This window comes from Pithys albifrons, chromosome 3, assembly GCF_047495875.1.
Source record: "Pithys albifrons albifrons isolate INPA30051 chromosome 3, PitAlb_v1, whole genome shotgun sequence".
NCBI classification, from domain to species: domain Eukaryota; kingdom Metazoa; phylum Chordata; class Aves; order Passeriformes; family Thamnophilidae; genus Pithys; species Pithys albifrons.
Window position 1 is genome coordinate 35,242,102 of NC_092460.1, and position 20,478 is coordinate 35,262,579.

The 20,478-nt window shown below is 39.7% G+C and overlaps 1 long non-coding RNA gene across 1 annotated transcript in view; it reads right to left on the reverse strand.

Annotated features, from left to right (window-relative positions):
- Positions 1-1,650: 1,650 nt before the first annotated feature.
- LOC139669328 (uncharacterized) overlaps positions 1,651-20,478 on the reverse strand; it is a 57,618-nt gene continuing 38,790 nt past the window's right edge. The window contains exons 2-4 of the long non-coding RNA XR_011697239.1: positions 2,494-2,607; positions 1,995-2,123; positions 1,651-1,714 (exon numbers count right to left, since the gene is read on the reverse strand). This is a non-coding gene — a long non-coding RNA (uncharacterized lncRNA). The remainder of the gene's footprint in view (positions 1,715-1,994; positions 2,124-2,493; positions 2,608-20,478) is intronic.

Below are 20,478 nucleotides of genomic sequence, written 5' to 3' on the forward strand. Positions count from 1 at the left end.
CTTTTTTCCCTGTCAATAAACTTGCAGACAATAGAAGACTGTGACACAGTCTGCCATATCCATCATCCTCAGGACTGTGTCAGGAATAGACCTGGAGACCATCCTCTGGGAAAATTCCCATCACAATTCTGCATCCTCAGTTCATGTTTCACTCATCTGTTTCCAACACAATTGTATCCTCAGCAAGGTTCTGTTTTCTCAGCAGTCTATTTCCTCTTAATCTAAAGTCATAATTTTCAGGTATATGAAATCATACTAATTCCCAAAGTTACAGCATGCCATGGCAAAAACATGGGCTTACAAATTTCACTGAAGAAACCAGAAGATTGTACTTCCTCCTGGCCAGGGGAAGAAGGTGATGCTAATTTTGAAAGTATCCCATGTGAAAAACCTACATCTTAAATCACATTTTAAGAGTCTTGGAGTTCAGATTTGAATCGCACAGCTTAGTGTCATGCCTAAAGTAGTAAAGAGAGAACAGAAGTACTGGGGGGGAAAAAAAAAAAAAAAAGCTATTCTAGATCAACACTACATCTGTGTCATCACTCCACTGTGAAAATTTTTGTTGAAGTCAAACAGCTGACATGCATAATCCTCTAAAGATACATCATCAGTGACACAAAAAGAACCTGTATGTGCTTCCTACCAGGCACCAGCCAACAAATTACATTTTTTATTTTATTTTTAAAATCATCAGCAGATGTTCCAAAGCAGGGGAGAATAGTTCACCCATTATAAGTACACTCAGTCACCTCTAACAACCTTCCTGATCAGCTCCATCTCCTGAAGTCTAAGACAGTAGAGCACTCTGGGAAACTTTCCATATTCCTGAAACAGTGAGTCATTCAACAGTTGTTTTAAACAGGATCTGAAAGAGTGCCACCAGCAACACTAAGGTCATCTCTGAGTGCTCACTAACGAACCACAGAGAAAAAAGCGAGACATTTGCAGCAGAAAGTTTAATATTTCTTGACATCTCAGTACTTATACAGCCCTCACAACTTTAATATGAACATTGAAAAATCTTTAATGGATTTTACCCTCACATGACCCCTTAAAATGGAGTTACTTATATTTTGCAAGTGCAGAAACCAGAAAGTTAAAAAGTAAAATAAAAATAAAAAAGCTTATTTAAAGCTACAGAAAGGATATGGATAATGAATTAAAATGTGATCACAGATCTCTTGAGTCTTGTGTTTTAAAAGTTTATTTGAAAATAACAAACTTCCAGAACAAACAAAAAACACAGTTGCAGTCTGGCCATATTTTATACATATGCATTTCCTTTGCATATTGATGGTCATTTTCCCATATAAAACACTCTCTATTAATTAAAATTATTCTATCCTAACCCAGGACAGATAACCATGATGCTGTTGTATTGGAGAGTACACCAAATATCTGTGCTTTGCCATTGATCACCCTTATTACAAGATCACAAACAGTCCCAGTCCTGTTGTGTCTCCACTGATGTTGTACAAATCACTACATAACACAAAGAGAGAGACAGGCTTTTCTCAGGGAACTCACAGTCAGAGACAAATGTAGGTTTAGTGTCAATCCTGCCTTCAGGCCATGGAATATATTCACTATCTTCTCAACTTCTGTGCAGTGTTCCTGCAGCCTTAGCATAGCCTCAAAGTTGAGCTTCCCGTTTCTGAAGTTGCAGTCTCCAATAGCTTTAAAATCACTGTCAAATTTTGTTCAATAATTTCTAGCAAAACAAGAAAGCAAAAAGAAGAAAAATAAGAAAAAGTAACAGTGGGTGTCTTATGATGTAGAATTTACTCCTTTGAGAGCCATTCTCTTATATAACAAAACCAAATTGAAACCTATATGTTTTCACTAAGGAGAGTCCCAGAATTAAAATATGAAACAGTATCAGCCAAATAAATGTTTCTTCATAGAGCAGTCACAGACTGCCTGCTGGGCATGGCATGAAAAGGTCAGTAACGTTAATGAGAGAACAAGCATCTCAGGCTCTCTTCACCTACCTATTGCAAGCCCATTGTGATCCTCTGGTTTCACATTCACCTCTCCTGTGAAGACGGGCTGAGAGTATTGGGGTTGTTCAGGCTGGAGATGAGAAGGCCCTGGGAAGACCTTAGAGAATCTTCCAGTACCTAAAGGAGGCCACAAGAGAGCTGGAGGGGGATGTTTCATAAGGGCATGGAGTGATAGGACAAGGGGAAATGGCTTTAAATTGAAATAGGGTAGGTTTAGATTAGATATAAGGAAGAAATTCTTTACAGTGAGGCTGGTGAGGCACTGGAACAGGTTCCCCAGAGAAGCTGTGGGTAGTTAATGTTGGAAATGTCCAAGGCCAGGCTGGATGGAGCTCTGAGCTACCAGGTCTAGTGGAAGGTGCCCCTGCCCATGGATGGGGGTTTGCAACTATGTGACCTTTAAGGTCTCTTCCAAGCCAAACCATTCTATGCCTCTCTAGCTGAGTGTTTCTTTCTGTGACAGTTTGATGGCAGATTGATGACTTACTTGAATTGTAGCTTTTAGGCAGCTAATCCTTTCCTAAGAAATTAGGTGGAGCTGGCAGCGGCATTTTCTAATCTGGCTAATATTTCTGACTTCTTTATGGTTCCAGCAGTAGTCCTTTTGAACCACAGACAGAGAAAAGGAAAAAAAAAAAAAAGAAAAAAAAAAGAAAAAAAATCAGAGCACAGAAATTATCTGATATACAACTTCTTACGAGAAATACCTGTTCTATAATCTATATCCATTTCTTGGAAATGGAACTCAGAGTGGTTATCATAAGCAATGGCATGTATGACAGTACCACTGGGGAAATCATTGAAGTGTGCCTGGTAAGATGAAAATAAACATCACTTAAACATAGAAATTCAAAGTAATTCAATTTTGACTCTTTTTTAGCTTTAAGCTGAATACTTCTTGACTTCACCAGAAAACTGCTGCTGTCAATGCTTTGACAAGCACACGAGCAGTCCTTGCCATAGGACTGTCCATCCAGCGTTGGTTCCTGCCTGTTTCCGTGGCCCGAGCCGGGGTTTCAGCGGGCGGAGATGCGGGAGCGCACGCACTCGGTCCGTCCCGCACCTGTGGAAGGATCATATGGAGCAGCTGAGGCTCGGCAGCCCCTTGGAGCCGAAGTTTCCCAGGAAAAACGAGCGGCGTGTCCCGGGTGCCCTCTCGTGGGCCCGCCTGGAAGAGGGCTGGGCGGCCCCGGGATGGGTCGCGGGCGAAAAAAAGCTAATTCGCTTCAACTGCAAGCTAAATGCAAGGAATTGTAAGGCTTATGTCCTAAAGGTGAGTAAAAACAGATCTAAAAAACACTTTGCTTATCCCGCCCGCCAGAGCTACAGTGAGAAACCAGAGTGGTTTCCACTAAAACGAAATGCAAAACTCTGCTTGAGAGCAGTCTCAACAGGTTGAGGTCTCACATGGCTTCCCAGCACCGCACTCCATATGTACTATAGGCAGAATTAGCTTAAAGAAAGGTAGGATCTTATATATTAGCTCACCAAGCACACTTTAAAACCTAAATTTAGGCCCACCTGGCCAAACCCATAACAATCACCAAGAAGAATCCAGTTTACTTCCCCCAACAACAGTGATGAGGACAGGTGTGCTACAAGGATGCAATTTCCTGTATTCACATGCCTCAGCACAAAACCCAGCTCTGGACAGGCTCCAGCCTGGAGATTGTGCTTGTAGTTCTCCCTTGGAATTGAAAGGCACATTCCAGCCATTCAGGATCTAGAGAGGAAACAACTTGCCAAAACAAGAAATGAGGACATAGCAACCATTAATGATGATGGCCAAAGGTGGAGCTTAAAGCTCAGCATTTCAATTGACAGAATCAGAACACTTCCATCCCAATCATATTATTGTTTCACAACAGCTCAGTTAGGCTCACATGTGATCTAAGGTCTTGGTGTGTATGTGTCCATAGGAACACTTGTTAAGTCACAGAATTGCTTGACACACCAAAGCAAATCAGAACAATTAGAGCAGAAAAGCCTTCCTGAATCAGCTGAAGGCTCAACAAGAATACATGGTTTGTAAACTCTGGCATTCTGCTGTTTCTTTGGAGAACATAACGCTTTCATTTGATTTAATTACTTCCTCACAAAATCACTTGCATTGAACTAAAGAACAGGAACAGGGTCTGTATGGCCAGCAAACCTCAACTGCCTCACATCACATGTCATACTGCTGCATAGGGCACTCTGAAAAAACACATTACTTCCACCTTCAGGGCACATGGGAACCAACTTGTCCCTGGTTCACTCACAAAAAGTAGATCTGGATTATATGACCATCCATATCCATAACAGATTAACATAATTCTGTGAACAGATTGGGAAAGATGGGGTCTCAGAACCTCTCAATCAATTAAAAGCTGCCTAGTACCAAACTATCATTTGGGGGGGATTGAGGATGCTGCAGGACCACTGCGTGTTTGATCTTTCCACCAGGTTATCTCAGACACCCTACAGATGATTCCCAGCTATGACCTACTCCTTTGCCCATTTTCAGCAGTGTGCAGCCAATAGTGCATGCCTACCTTATGCAGAACATTTCAACCCTTCCAACCCCATCCTGTTTATTATCAAATACACAAAAGCCACAGGATGGTTCCCATCACCGCAGCAGCAGCAATGTCTGCCCTGGTGGAACCTGTAGACTGTTACCCCTTACAATCCAGTAATCATGTTTTCATTTTTCTCTTTGAAATCACAGTAAAAAACAGTGTTCAATCCTTTTACCCTTCCTTTAAAAACTTCCTATGATTTCTCTGGCATCACACACACAGCTGTGGGAGCAAGAATCTACAACTCTGCCTTAAATTAACCTAGTGCATAAAAAAATTGCATTCTCATGAGATATAAGTAACATCTTGACCCAGCAAAATTATGTTTGACAATAGAAAATTATGTAATTAGGATTAGGTTTGTACGTGGCTTGGTCCAAGAGAGGCCTCTGGAGAATTCACTTTGATTTTCTGTTTGACGTGTCCCTGGAGGGGAATGACTACATTGAATAGACTCTGCCCAGGGTTTCTGGCACACTGAGGAAAGAAGATGGAAGGGGTTAGGACTTGCAGTGGGGGTGCCTTCTGTCACCACTGCAAATGCCTCTAGCTAGACAACATTAGGGTAAGGTTTTTAAGGAGCAGGCTGACTTTAAAGAGTTCAAGTTGGCTGTCAGAGAGCATGAGACAGCATTGCACAGTACAATCCTGAAATTTTATGTTGCTCATTCAGCATCAAGTGACATCTGTTCCTGTCATTATGTACTAATTCACAGATTCAGTGTGTTCTCTAATTGCAAAATTAATTTTAATAAGTTAGAGCTCCTATCTGTGCACACTACTGGCTACAAAGAAGGGGGCTTTTCTATTCTCTCTACAAATGAAGGATATTGTACATATTGTCTGAGGTTATTAGTACCTGAATAAGCATGGACTTTATGTATTCAGATAACATTAAATCCTTGATGTGCTCAGTTATCAATCTGATCTCCTTAAGTCCCTGTTTTACAAGAATTACATTTGGTTAGTGAGTCCCTTCTGTTTCCCTCATGCTCCAATTGCATGATACTAAGACAGATGTTTAAGAAATTGGAAGGATGTTTATTAGGGGATATTTTAGATAAAGTCTCAAGTCATGGGAGAAGAGGACATTAAGCAGCTTATTCACTTTTGTGAACATTTAATGACTTACAGTCATGGAGCCACTGCAAAAATGAGAGCTAGAGATAACCATTTTAGCAAAAGCATGAGAAAGGATATAAAAGAGAAAAATGTATCATTTTTTGTTTGCTTGTTTTATTTTTTTCTCTTTTTGTATAAAAAGAACCCTTTGCAATTCTACTACAAGGTAAGTTTGCAGTGCAAAAAAGAATTCCTGTCTCTTGCATAAACTGTAACAAATTCCCTGTGAGGTATAAATACAATGGAGCAAAGAAGAAAATATCTTAGCTCCAAATAAGACTGATAAATACTAGAAAATGTTTGCCTCTGGACACTGACAAGTTGGAGATGAAAAGTTTTCCAATGAATTTGGCTTCTTCACTCACTTATATCCCATCCTAGTTTGGCCCAAGTTACATTTGGTGGATTCAATTCATCCCAAGCATATCACTGCAGGCTTTGGAGAGATTTCTTTGGCCCACTGTTGAGTTCAAGGGAAACTATTTGTAGTCAGTGTACTCTCACTGTCAAGAAAAACTTCAGCTCACAGCAACTCTGAGCTGTAGTTTACCACCAGAAATGTATGTTCGTGGGAGAAGACAAGAGGATGCCGAAAAGTGATCTTGATAATTTAACCTTGGGCAGCTACAGATTCATCAGCCTTTCTGCAATGACCACTGGGGGTAGGGGGTGAGAACACTGCCAGGAGAGTTTCCAGCTTGTATTTTTCCAGTTATCAAGCAATGACACATTATTTGCTAACCTGTGCACCTATGACAATTCCTCACCTATGGAAAAACGCAGCTCCACTGGAGTCAGTGAAAACTTACACCCCAGGAGGGTCTGGCAGCCTTTCTCCCAGACTTCTTTCCTACTAATTTCTTCATTCCTTCCATATTGTCTTTTTTTCTTCCTTGTTTTCTTTTCTCCTTCCACCCACTCTTTTTCTGGGGAAAGGATTTTCCTTTGACTGATTTGGACTTTTCAAAAACACTCTGACACACAACTTCAAGCACTCACGAAGCAAGAAAAAAGATGACACTGTAAAAGTTGCTTCCAATTTTTCCTAAAAGCCTGGGATCTACTGCAATCACCACCAAAACAAGTATCACCACTATCCCTGTGCAATGGCTCTTAAATGTGATTGGAAAACTTCCACTATTGCTATCCTGTATTTATCCAGTTTTCAATATACCAATGAGTCTTGCAGTGTTATTTTTCTTCCCTTAAGCCACAGTTCCTGAAAACAAGTAATTACTTAATTATCTTGTGTTTTCTTAATGAAAGCTAACTTGCAAGCCTTTGTACTTGTAGAGAAGAGCTTGAAAATGGGACTTGAGGGAGTTTTTAAGGCTTCATAAAAATACCCTCAAAATTAAAATAAAAAGAAGCAAAGAAGTTTGTTATTATTGTGGTTTTGTTTCTTCAAGCTTTAAGACTAACATGAAGGTACCTTAGCAAAATGAAATAAAGTGATAAAACTACAGATGCGAACAGAAGGCAACATATATATAAGATTTTAATCTTGTATAGGATTAAATTATTAATAATTATTGATTATGGACCAGATAGAAATGTTTTCTAAAGAAAGCTTTATGTTTCCCACAACTACATTTTGCTCAGAAAGCACCCAATTCCCTTCCAAGTTATAACTACAAACTTGGTGCTGTTGCACTTTGGTCACAAGAGCTGTGCTCATATCCACAACCTCCTCTATGGGATGTTTTCTCTCTCCAAAGACATCACAGCTACTGCAGTTCCCAGATTGCTCTCCTGCCATCTGCAACAAGAGATACTGATGGATGAAGCAGACTGATTAATGGAGACCAAAGCAACAACAACAACAAAAAAAAATCATAAAAAGACAAATCTTAAGTAGTGCTCTGAAACAAGGCAACAACGTAGAGCCATTTAACAAGCTGACCTAAAACAAACCATGAATTTTAGGATGATTAAAATAAAAAAAAGAAGTTTTTTTTTTTCTCCTTGGCAAAAATGATGCCTTTCCACAGAAAATATCAATTTTGCTGCAACCACAAATGTCTGTCAAATCATTTCAACAGAAAAGTTTCCAACCAGTGCTAATCATTACTCAGTTGAAAATGTACACTAAAACAAAGGATATTTTGGGTGTACATCTGCAGCCAATCAACAGACTAATTTGAAACAAAAGAAGTTCATATACAGTTGGAAAAACAAAAAGACTAGCCAAAGTAGCTGCCAAGAATGTAGCCTTGAGAGAACATCTGAATGACACTAAGATATGTTGTTCTGCACTAATCTCAGGAGAAACCTTTTTTGATTGTGATGAATTTCTGCACTGTATCATATTTTTATGGTCTATCAAAGTTTTGCAATGTTTTGGGCTACCTGTGAACACCCAACTCCACCTATTCTGTTCCTCAGTTGTTTTAATAAAGTGAGATTCATTCCATATATGAGCCTTTCCTGAAAAACAAAACAACAAAAAAAAAGAAAACAATTGAAAGTAACAAAACATGTCTAAGCTAGAGTGAGCTTTATGGTTCTCAAGAATAGATCTGGGTCACACTGGAAATGCCACCACTGGAAAACCCTCAGACATCTCTTATATGTCCTGCCTGACATTCTGTTTAGAAGAATTGTTATTTCAGCAAAAAATCCCAACAATTCCGTCCCATGGCACATAACATCTTAGAGCAAGCAAACTGAGTATTTACCACTGTATCAACCACTCACTTCTTTTGCTGTTGTACTTTTTGCCTTGGAAAGCATTGCTGATATTGCTGTTCTGTACTAGTTTATAAAGAGCCTCAAGCATAGTAAGGCACAACATAAGACTGCAAAATAAACAAACACAGTTTTTAACTACAGTGAGGATCCTTCCCTTTTAATTATGTGGAGGGTAAAAACCTAGGCAGTGTCTGGAGATGTTCCTCTAAACTTCTCAGGCTCTTATTCCCCATGAGAATTGAAGTAATTTCATATGTAACTCACAGCACAAATAATTCACAATCAAAAGAAAGCAGCACCTGACCTAGAAAGGAACCAGCTTTTATTTTCACTGTCTTTTAATGACTGTCTAAATACATTTAGAGAAATACAAACTGAACAGGTCGATGGAGTAAAAGTTACATTCAGAATCCTAAGACACTTGTTAGAAAAATGTAAATGTCTTCCAAGAAAAAGAGGCCATTGTTGGAAAAAAACAACCAAACAGCATAAAATATCCCTTGTGGGAGACTGAAACTTCTTCCTTGCTCATATCATTCTAGTAAAAGAGAGACCTGCTGAACTAGTAACTAAAATGATTGGCAGCCTCTTTGCTTTCTCAAATTCACCAAAGATAAGGAAAACAAAAATGGAAAATTTAACCAACCAGGTAGGAAGAAGGAATATGTGACTATGTGAAGTATTGATCTAAAAGCTGCACCTGCTTCTCAGGTGGAATTTTTTTCACAACTCATCACAGTGCATACAGGAAGGTCTGTGACAATTTGGAGTATGGACATGCAGTGCACATCCATCTACGGGGCCTTACAATATTTTATTCATGTCCTCAAAAAACAACTGGATACATGGATACTGTCAAAAATGGAGACTGAACTTCAGAATAGATTTTATTTTCCAGAAGACAATGATTATTCTAGCATGGAAAAACAAAACCTCAAAGGTCATGCAGTTTCTAAAAAAGGTCCCATGAAGATGATACTGACAAATGTGACTCTTAGTGAAATGGACATTTTTCATACCAGCCCAGGATTTCTATGAATTGTTTGGCAGTGGGACACAGCATTTCATTTCCTGGAACAAGGAGGATGCATCACAGGAACATTATAAAATTCTCTTTCCTGATATGGTTGCTGACATGTTGATTTTGAGATTCAATTCAGACTTGTCCTTCAGTCTGACAGCACCAGAGTAGCCAGTCACGAGGATCACGATTCTCAGGCTCTCACAGTTCAGGCCACTCTCCAGCTTTTTTCAAAGATATTTTTCAAATGACTGTGCCAGGGACCATGAAACATGGCAAACCAATTTTTAACATCCTCTTCCAAGAGATGCCTCCTTGTCCCTTCCATTCCTTTTTCCTTTCCCAAAATATTGTGATTCACCCTCTCTCAAGTGACATTCATCCACAGGATCTGCAGGATTGATCCCATAATGAAAGTCTGCTCGGCTCTGTTGAGACCTGTGGGTGCTCAGGAGTAGCAAGAGGGAACACAGGGCAGAGATCCGATAAAGCTCTGCCCAGCAGCAATATTTGAATCATAAATTGATTTTGCATTCAAACCAGCCCGGCTTTACCATTTATCAAAGTCTGTAGCATTTTGGAAAGAGAAGAAGGGTTTGGAAACACAACACACTCACAAGAACACCTTCCAAGCGAGCAGCTCCCAAATAATATTCTCCTTTATAACCTGATTGAAATAATCATCCCACAGTCAAGCAGAGTTTGTTGGTTACACTCAAAGCAAAACATGCTTCCAGCTGTGAGAGATAATTACTGTTTATTGACTGGCTTTTGAGGACTTTTATGCTATATTTAGTTTTAGAGCTGTTTGGGATTTTTATTTGCAACAGAAGCACTGATGAAAAAGGCCATTGCTTAAAGCAGTCAGCTGCCTTCTAATGATTAACCTCTTATTTCACTTCAGAATATGTTTCACCTGCAAATGTGCTGGGAAATCAAGACTAATCCTGGGCAAATTCCCACAAGTGCTCTGTTGAACCAGTAACTGCATTTATCAGCATTACCCACTGATAGTGCGCTGTTCTTCTATAGTGGTGGGGTTTTATTTAAGTATCTTCACAAACACCAGAAAGGACAGTTAATTATAACCATCTCTCTACAGAGGGGAGATTTTAGAAGTGGCTGTACCAGCTGGAACTAGTATTCTTCCTAGTTAAGTGTTCCTACTCCTCACAGTGACCAGCACAGTTGCTCCAGAGGCAGAATGAGAAACCAGAAAATAAGCACAGAGGAGTGCTAACCCTTTCATCTCCAATAGTTACAGTAGTAGTAGGGCTACACCCTTAAGAGAGGAATTTTTAAGCCTCTCCCAGGCCATTTTTCTTGAACACAATTTCTGTTAGTCTTTATTCCATTTTTTCTCTAGATGACATAAGCAAAGCCCAGAGAGATTGCTTCAAATGTGCCTCTAGGTCTGTGAGGGCACTCAAGGGAACTTTGACTGTCCAGACTCTGCTTTCAGTGTTGTCTCTCACTCTGGTGTGATGTGAGGACAACGGGAACTATGCAAAAAATGAAGTGGCAAACAGTAAAGGTCATCCTACAGCTCTAGTGCCACAGCTTTGGCAGTTTCAGACACAGGAAAGGGAAAGGCACAAAGAAGGAGGAGTCCACCAAAATAATTAAAGTTTTTTGCTAAAATATTCCTTTCTTAAATCAAGATGTTTTTCTTTGGAACTAGGCCTGAAGTTTAAATCACCTAAAACTGAAGTATTTAGTTTTGAAGCAAACAATGTCGCAACTGAAGTGCTGAAATCAATTTTTCCCCCCTTATTTTGTTTTGCTTTGCTGAATTGCTCCAAATATTGTATTCAGATAAATCCAAAACAGTTCCCATCTCCCCCAGCCTGATTAATATATTCATTAGGGTCCCAAATGATCTCATCACAACATGCCAATTGCAAAACTCATCCCCTGTCTTTACAGAAAAGTTGATTATGTCTCTACACTGCTCTGTGGAGCAGACATGACTAACTACAGAATTAAAATAGTCAGAAAGCAGCAACAAGATCAAGCAATAATAATGTTGACTGTTTGTAAAAAATACAGGACCACTGGGTATCAAAGAGGGTTGAAAAGCTAAGACTGGCAGTGATTTTGAGGATTATTGTAATCGACAGGAAGAATCACAATTTATTATGTCTTACTTGTGAATTTAGGGTACAGATTCAGACAATGGACTGCAGAAATACATCTTTAGAGTAATATTACTATCAGCAGGGGAACCTCACAGCAGTCCCCCATATATTCTACATTCCTATCCCCATATACAGCCAGAAAAACACAGAATTCATAAGGGGTTGATTGAGGACTACTATGAGAAGTTTGGAGTCATTACTATAGGAATTTTTATTTGCATTGAATGTAAAGATGAGAATAATAACCAGAAGAAAGAGTTACAAGACAACCTTTTGTGTCTTAAAAGTGACAAATGTATTATTTTGCGGAACATTTGAGCATCAGAAAAGTAGGGACCTGAACCTCCCTTACCATTAAGACTGGGATCCAGTCTGTCATCTGGGTTACTGCAGACAGAGAGGTTTATTATAAAAATATTATCTCAATGATAATTTCCTATTTGAGGTCTATGAACCAGGTCCTGGTTTGAAAAGGATTAAAGCTGGCTGAATTCAATGGAAGGCTTTTTGTTAACTTTGGTGGGAGAAGGATTAGATCAATGATGAAAATCCTATCCTAAGGCAGAGGGAGATTAAAAGCTTCTTAACACTAGAAAAATTAATGTATTATGAAAATGAGTGGAGAATTCAAAACAACGTTCAGGTTGGTTTGGAGGGTAAGGGTGTTTGTAGGGTGATGCATCCTAAAGTTTTAAATTAAGAAGCCTAATCAGACAATAATTTTAAGGCAGAGTATGTAATGAAAATAACCACCTTGCCTGAATTCAGCCATGCTTGCACAAGTCACTGTAGCAAATCAGATGGAACTTATGATTGTTCTAGCAGAGCAATATATGTAGCCTTCCCACAGTATCACCAACAGCAGAAAGAGGCAAAAGCCTTAAGGAATATTCCTTAAGATTCTCCATAAAATTAACTCACATCAGTTCTACTCCTCTTTAGCCAAGCTTAAAAAAATAAGAGCAAAAGACAAAGTCAGTGGGTTGGGTTTTTCCCCGCTCTAGTGTCACAGCATTGCTCAGTGTTGGTTTTCTAACCACAACTGGGAGCATCAAAAGAAATTAGGTCTTCCTAGCTGTTGCCCAACAGAGGGTTGTGGCCCATTAACTCAGTGTCATGCAGAGTACCAACATCCTTCTCCCCTGTGAGATAAGACAGCACCTAGATCAACTCCCATCTGACTGACAACTTTACCTTTCTGCAGGTGCTATTCCATCAGGTTCCCATCTTGTACTTTTTACTTCTGAGACTGTTTAGCTTTCTATGGAAGAAACCCTAAAATGAGTTAAGAGTGAATACTCTGCCTTTTGTACCAAACTGGAAGTTAGCTTTCTGCAGGGATAGGAAAGCTATAACATTCCTCACACTTACTGGAGTTTATTAGGAAAAGTTCTGTCTTTGTGAGGCATCCTCCCCTCCATTGCCCTGATCACATTCTCATTTATATCAGCTGCAAAGGTCTGACCCCAATGTGAACAAGAACAGGATCTGCAGTAATTAGTAATTAAGTCAAGAACTCTGTTGTTGGGGGCAGAATAAAAAGCCTTTCACATTTACCCTTCACACACAGAAAGCAGCTACCTCTTGTGGGGGCTTTGCACTCTTCAAGAGATCCATCAGGAAAGTCAGTAAATCAGTAAAACTCTTGCAGCTGCACTAAGAGCACATCAGTAATATGCTTCAGCCTACTGATGAAGGGGCAATATACACTGCAGTGCCAATAATAACATGTTGCATTATAACAAATTCATCCCACTGGTTGTTCATTTTCAACCACAGTATCTGTTTTGCTCTCCATGCCTAAAATCTACAGGGCAGACATGCAAAAAAGGAAGTAATTTAAACATTATTGAAGTGCTAGGTTTGGTAGTGCTGGTTTAGTGATTGGATTCCATGATCTTAGAGGTCATTTCCAACCTAAATGATTCTAATATTCTGTGGTTATGAACATCACACCATATAACTATTGCAAACCAGAAAAAAAATCTCTTCTACATAGTTCATTATATGCTCCAGTGCTCATTTGATAAAACCTGTGATAAGAATTTGTGCTATTAACCCAGTTTCCAGTAGGAAGGTGTGCACACCATCACCACTAACCTCTTCTCAAATCACCACTAAATGGGAAAGGCTGGAGAACAATCTGTTTTCATGATTAGAGATCAGAGCTGAAATCACAAGTGAGAGTGCTCCTGCCTCTCTGTAAGAGGAACAAGGGAAGGGAGAGTTGGCTTTACTGCTTGTTTGTGTTGTATCCTGCCTTTAAATAAATTACTTGTTCTAATTCACAGTGAAGTCAACTAAACAACTCCCATTGTCTTAAATAATTAAACTAGTCCAGGAAATAATTTCAGAACTTTTCAGCACCACTAAATTAATTCAAGAAGATGAAGAAAAAAGACAAATTATCCAAGAAAAATATTAAAACTAAATTCCATCTTCTGGTTTCAATATGAATGTGTAAGATATTAGTCTGTGACTTTGAAAAACTGGCTCTTTAACTTAGCAGAACATTTTTAAAGGAAGAACAGAAATTCAAGTATTTTGTAGTACATCACTTATCTCTTGATAGCTGAGGCACATCTACAGCACATGGACTACAATCTCATAGGGAATACAGTGCATCACATCACCATCAAATGCTCTAACTAAGAGACCTGTGTGCAAACTGGAGTACTGTCACCATCTAGTCCTCCTCCACACATTTCTCTCATGACTGCTGAGGCTGTTGCTGCACTCCACGTGGAGGCTGGACCATAAGATAAACCCTGATGGGAGCCAGCCCATGGAGGAAATGCAGAACAGCAGATTGCTTTACTGCAACATAAGTCATTCAGGAGACACATTACTTCATGGGAACAGAAGAAGTTCCCTTGCAAATGTGTCTGTAGGACTAGATGTGCAGGTAAGAAGTTGGTCTTGGATTTGGACACCTAAATCACCCTTCTGCCTTTTGCATTTATCAGTCCAGAGCTCAGTTTTTTCCATCAGGAATGGAGATACCACAATTTCCTAACCTAAAAAAGGGGACACTAACATACCAAAACCACCCCAAAAACTCTGAAGTCCTGACGTATAAACAGGTGTTAAATTTATACCAGAGAGAGAAATAAACTTCAAAGGTGCACATCCCTGTTTCTATGTGAACTTCCACGAACTTCCCCCTTGGATTATGCCTTTCTTGCTGTGTTTACAGGAAACTGAAAAATGATTGTATGGAAGAATATTACGGAAGAATGCTACTTCTTAAAGGCTTCAGTTTGCAGATACTGTAATAGATAACAGATATTTTAATGTCTTCCTGATTAATGCTGTATTTCCTAGTAAATGTATAAATATATCATGGTTAAATAAACAGTTCTCTAACTTCTTGTGATTATACACAGCTGCAAAAACCTGTTTGCTCAGGAAGAAACACAGAACTTTTTGCCTTTCAGATTTTCCCATATCCCTAGGCAATTTATCCTAAACCTTGAGCTGGTGTGTGTATATATATATATATATATAACTACTTTTTTTTCATCATTAGAAATTAATTTCTATTTTTAAGCTTTTTTGATTCATTTCCTACAAATGTTACTTGTGGTTTTTATGTTTTTGTCTTTTCTCAAAGACCTTTGACTAGACAAAGCTTTTCAGAGAGATTTTAATTAAAGCAAAGATGGTTGGAGGTTGAGGTTGACAATCACATATACCAGCTTCCATGATAGTCACAAGTTCATTACCTGCAAACAATCCTGCTATACTTTGCCAATTTAAATCATTGTGTTGCCTGAAGTATCTGAAATGTATTGAGTTTCAAACACAAAAAGCAACCCAAGTAGGGTCATAAACCCACAGAAGCCATTTAAAATGAAAGATGGCCCTAAATTAAAGCCTTGATCCAGACCCTTGACTGCTGCTAAAATTCAGATCCAACCCTATTCACTCAAAAACTAGTGACGAGAGCCATACGAATATTTTAATACACACAAAATATTTCAGAATATATAACTTCTTGTCTGGCTTCTTTCCTTGGAATGAATGAATTCAGAATCCCAAGTTCAAAATCCCTATAAAATCGGGGAAATGTTTTATCCAGCTCCAGACTGAGTTTCCCCTCTATATGAATGCTGTTCCAAAAAAAGGAGTAAGATTCCTGTTTTCCAAGTAGCCTAAGATTTAAATGCCCAAAATTAATTGAAATAAAAAAAGGAAAACCAACAGCATAACCAAACCTCCCACTTCCTTAAACTCATTTCCATGTGTTAGAAGAGTTGCTGTTATCTGTTCATTAGACTATTGTGAAGTTTTATTTCTTACTACTGTGTAGTATAGATGCCAATATTAAAAAGTAGTTCATTTCATTAAACACTGATTGTTTATAAGCACAAAATTCAAGAATAATGAATTCCAAACACAAGGGAAAGCTCTCATCTGTTTTAGATACCTTGGTCTTTGGACCAAAAAGAGAAAATCACAAATGTTGTTAAGTTTAGTGGACCTGTAGAGTTTTAATCTCACCTGATCAGGTCAGGGCTGTGAATTTTGTCTCAAAAGATACTCACAGTTTAACTACACAGTCTTGTCATTGCCTATCCCCAAAGTATCATCTCAGCCACAAAAAGCAGGTTGGACTTGGGAGTGCTGGGACTGAAGGGAAATGGAACAGGAAGAAAAGCATGTGTGACTGCTTAAGACTAATCCTGGAGCATCCTCTTTCACTGGCTCCAAAAGTTCATGCATAATGCTCCCTCTGCACAGCCCAAGAGGATATGGCTGACAAATTCCAGGTGCAATGAAAACCTTTGGACACCATCTCGAAAAAGGAAATCCTTCCAAGAATTCTGATTCTTGACCTCAGTGTCCCTTTGAGAAAGCTGAGCAATCACAGTAAGTACCTAAAAAAGTTAATTAGGATTCATTCTCCTGGTGTAAATGAGTAATAAGGAAATTACAACGGTTTTCAGCAGCTGAAATAGATTTTGATCACAGGAGTTTTCTGTAATAGATAAGCCAGGGACTGTTTTTGTCAGATGCACAGAGAACACATTGGCTGAAACAAGGTCAAGCTTTTAATATCCACTAATATATTTCAGCAAAATTCTTTCCTTTCTTTGTATTTTGTTTTCAAGAGAAAGCTGAACAGCTATCTTGTGCTCTGTGCTAATATCCAGATTGTCAAACAGAGCTTTAAATAGAGCAGGGTGCTTTTAGCTGAATTCTAAAGCAGATGGGAGTCGACAGAATTGTTAGAAAATGAGGCTGATGTTCATGTTTCCTGACATATATAAGAGGGCAGGCTGCAGCATTCTGCTCCTGCTGGAGAGCTGGGATTGGGGCCAGGGAGATGCCATAGTCAGGTCAAGAGGACGTACAGGCAGAATGATGCTGCACAAGGGGAATACTGTGTGACTTCCACAAGCTAGTGCAAACACAGGAACAATGCTACTTCACTGCTATTATTCACCAGAAAAGGAATCTGAGCTTCTTTTCTCATATGCTGAACTTTTAGACTTCTCTCTCTGCTTATCAGAGCTCCAGGGACCCAGGTCTGCCTACAGCTGGCGAAAGTCCTGCTGTTTGTAATCTAGAACTAACAAGACCCGAAGATCAATGTATTAATGAGTTTCCGGAAATAAAAAACATTTTAACAATGGAAGTTCTTTTCCTTCATTCATTATTTTAATCATAACCACTGTCTTGAACAAGCTGGAGAAAAGGCTTATTCCTTGTTCAGGTGTTTCAGTACTGATCATCCCTTGCAGAAAATAACAAGAGCCATGGTGTGTTTCTGTGGATACACAGGCCAGCTATCTCACCAAGGCAGGAAGAAAACAAGCTACATCAAAAATCTATTTTGTGCAGACACAGTTTGCCTCAGGAAACAATTTACTGGACAGCAAGTTCCTCCAGCTAACATGGCCTGCAGTGTTTAGAAACTGAGTCTGACATGCTTCCCTTAACCAGGGACTCCCAGAGGAACTTTTCTACCATCACACTTCTTGCCATCTGCCTCGCAGTCACATGAGCAATGCATTCTTCCCATCAACCAAAATCCCTCTCTGTGCTCATAGACTTTATGAGGACCAGATGTTCTTGGGTCTCACTAGACCAAAGCCATACAGACACAGCTGGCAGTATTCTAATTAGGCATAAACTGGTCTCATTTTCCCTTAAACAGCCATTCATCTTATGACCAACTGGTACATTCAGACACCTTGAAGTGTTCAACTGGCTAGTTAGCTTGCTTGAGTAGCAAGAAGAAGGTGGTGTATATGGCATAAAGTCCCCCCTTTCTGTAGAACTCTGACCTTTGGGACACACACTGAGACCCCAAACACACTGACTCAGCCCCTCCATTGACTCAGACTTACACTTTTCTCTGTTAAAGCAACCTGCATATATATCAGTTTCTCCAAATTCAACTCTGTGATCTTGGAGCTAGATTACCTTGTTACAGTTTTATCTCAGCATTGTCTTACTATGAATACGTATGGACTTACAGAAAATTTATCTGCTGATTCAGTTTCAGTGGGAACCATCTCTTTTTTTCCATTACTCTCCACTTGTTTCCTTTCCTTTGAGTCCTCCTTTCATTTCACACACACTTAACCCCCTTCACAAAGACACATCTGTCCTGTCCCTGTGATGCCCTTTCTGATTGCCACATTTCTGACACAGAGACAAATACATATGAACAGAAGGATGTAGGAGCACTGCTTTGGTCAGGACAGGGACAAGCTGCCCTTCATCATCTGAGCACACAGATGGGAATGAGGCATTCCTGTGTGTTCCAGCCTGGATGAAAACAGGCAAAAGCTCTACGAACCAGCACCAAGGAAATAAACAAGTTGTTCTTGAAGAGCCCTAAGTTTTATTAGGAGCATTATTTAAGGAACTCCCAGTAGTTTACTGGATCAGAAATTTTGATGTACCTTATCAGTGCTGCTGCATTTCTGGGTGCCATCTGTGGCACTGAATTATTTCTGCTATGTTAGGATGACTTGGAGAGTGCATCCTTTCACTAAGCAGGGCAGTCCCTTGCCACTGGTTATTCAAATGTTATTATTTCCAGGTTGATTTGACATAACCCTGTTTGAAAAGGGCCCTGAACTCCACCAAAAGCTTTAGTTACTGCAGACCTCAGTCTTTCAGGTGAGGCAAGCTATGATGAGTGCATAAAATATACACTGAAACCCTTCAACAGGATCATCTTAAATAAAACAATTTCATTAAAGCACTGCCTTTATGTAACATACTAATTATATCCTTTCAGCTGCACCAAGAGTGTAGAGAACTTGAGGGAGAGCTGCTAAGAAATGCCTAACTATTCTAACTTCATGGTGTTCTGTTTGACTTTTACACGTTGGAGAATCAGAGCATGGGCTTCCCAAGGTGACATAAACCCTTGTTTAAATTTCAGAGCACTTAAGAACAGAGGGAGGAGGAGAACTCCCCTCTAGCATTAGCCTAATGAGCTTAGTTCAGCTGACTTCAGAACTCAGGCAGTCCTGCCTTTCCGTCCTGACATCTCAAGTTTTTGAACAAACTCAGTACAACTTGTGGCACATGGCACAAACCATAGGTATCCACAAACCAAGCTGTCTGTCAGCAGGTACAATCCTTGATTTTCCTTTGAGGGACTGATTTGGAAAAATTCAAATATACTTTATTTCCTTATCAAGTGAATAGCACCTAGAAACCAGACAGGCAGTGGACTGCATAGATCTCACTTTTTTGAAAATGAAACACACCTTGATTTCCTATTACATCCCATCTCCCCAGCCATTTATTCAGTTGCTTTTACTGTTCAAGTATTATTTATATTGGGAAAAGTACAAAGAAAGGCATAAAAACAGAACAGCAAAGCCTGTTAAACCCACATCCGACAGGTGTAAATGCCTGGATGAAATTTAAGGAACTGAAGAATTAGGACCAGAGTGTTAAAGTCCTGAATAAAACAGGAACCAGAGCTGGCCAGATGATGTTCCAGCACTACATTTTTCCACTGGGAAATTACTCTCACTGAAATGTTCCACTGGAATGAATTAGTTCAGAGAGAGATCAGCTTGAAAGCTGACTCTGTCCTTACCCTTAATCCCTGAAGTCTTCCTCACCATGTGACAGGGAGCTGAAAGCCTGTAAGCAACCACAGACCTGCCTTCAGCTTTGCCATAGGTTGGTTTCGCTGGTGCCACCTCTCAAAGTAGTCTGGGATCCCAGGCTTCACTGTGGATCAGCGTAGGCTCTGCCAGCTTCTTGGCAGATGGCCATGGGCCTGGGAATCCTCAGGACAGGAGCCTCTCCATGTGGCAACTCCTTCACACTTTTTTCCCCAAAATCAGGGGGTGGCTGCAGGAAGAACACTTCAAAACAAGCCAGGTGGTCTTATCTGCATGCAAGTGAAGTTTGAAAACCTCTGAATTGTTATTCAAACAGAAAATTCCATGATTACTGTACTCCACCAGAAAAAAAAACAAAACCAAAACCAAACACAACCTACAAGCCCCTCACTCTGTCACAGACATGGAGATGTCAAATTCTCAGTGTATGAGTACCCAGGAAATATGTTTTCCTGTGGAAGCTCCACAACTTGGGAATTTTCTTACAAGCCATATTTCACCCATGGCAATAAGAGAGCTGCAGAGTGGGATCATGGGGTGTAGGACATGGGCAGTTTGCCTGCTCATGACTTGCCAGTTACCGCTCACCGCCAGCGGCCTCTCGCTCAGCCCACACAAATCCTCTCTGGCTGCCACTGCAGCTCATCCTTTTAGGAAGTTGTGATGTGAAAGCAGGACACAAAAACCCAAAATCATTCAGCCTTCTGTAGGTGAGGTTGAGGAGTGACCCTGAAATCAAAAAAGCTTGTGAAGTGGAAAAGGTTTTCATTGTGTTAATTCAAACTTTGCAGGTAATTACAGGCAGTCTGAATTCCTTTTCAAGGTTAGAGGAGT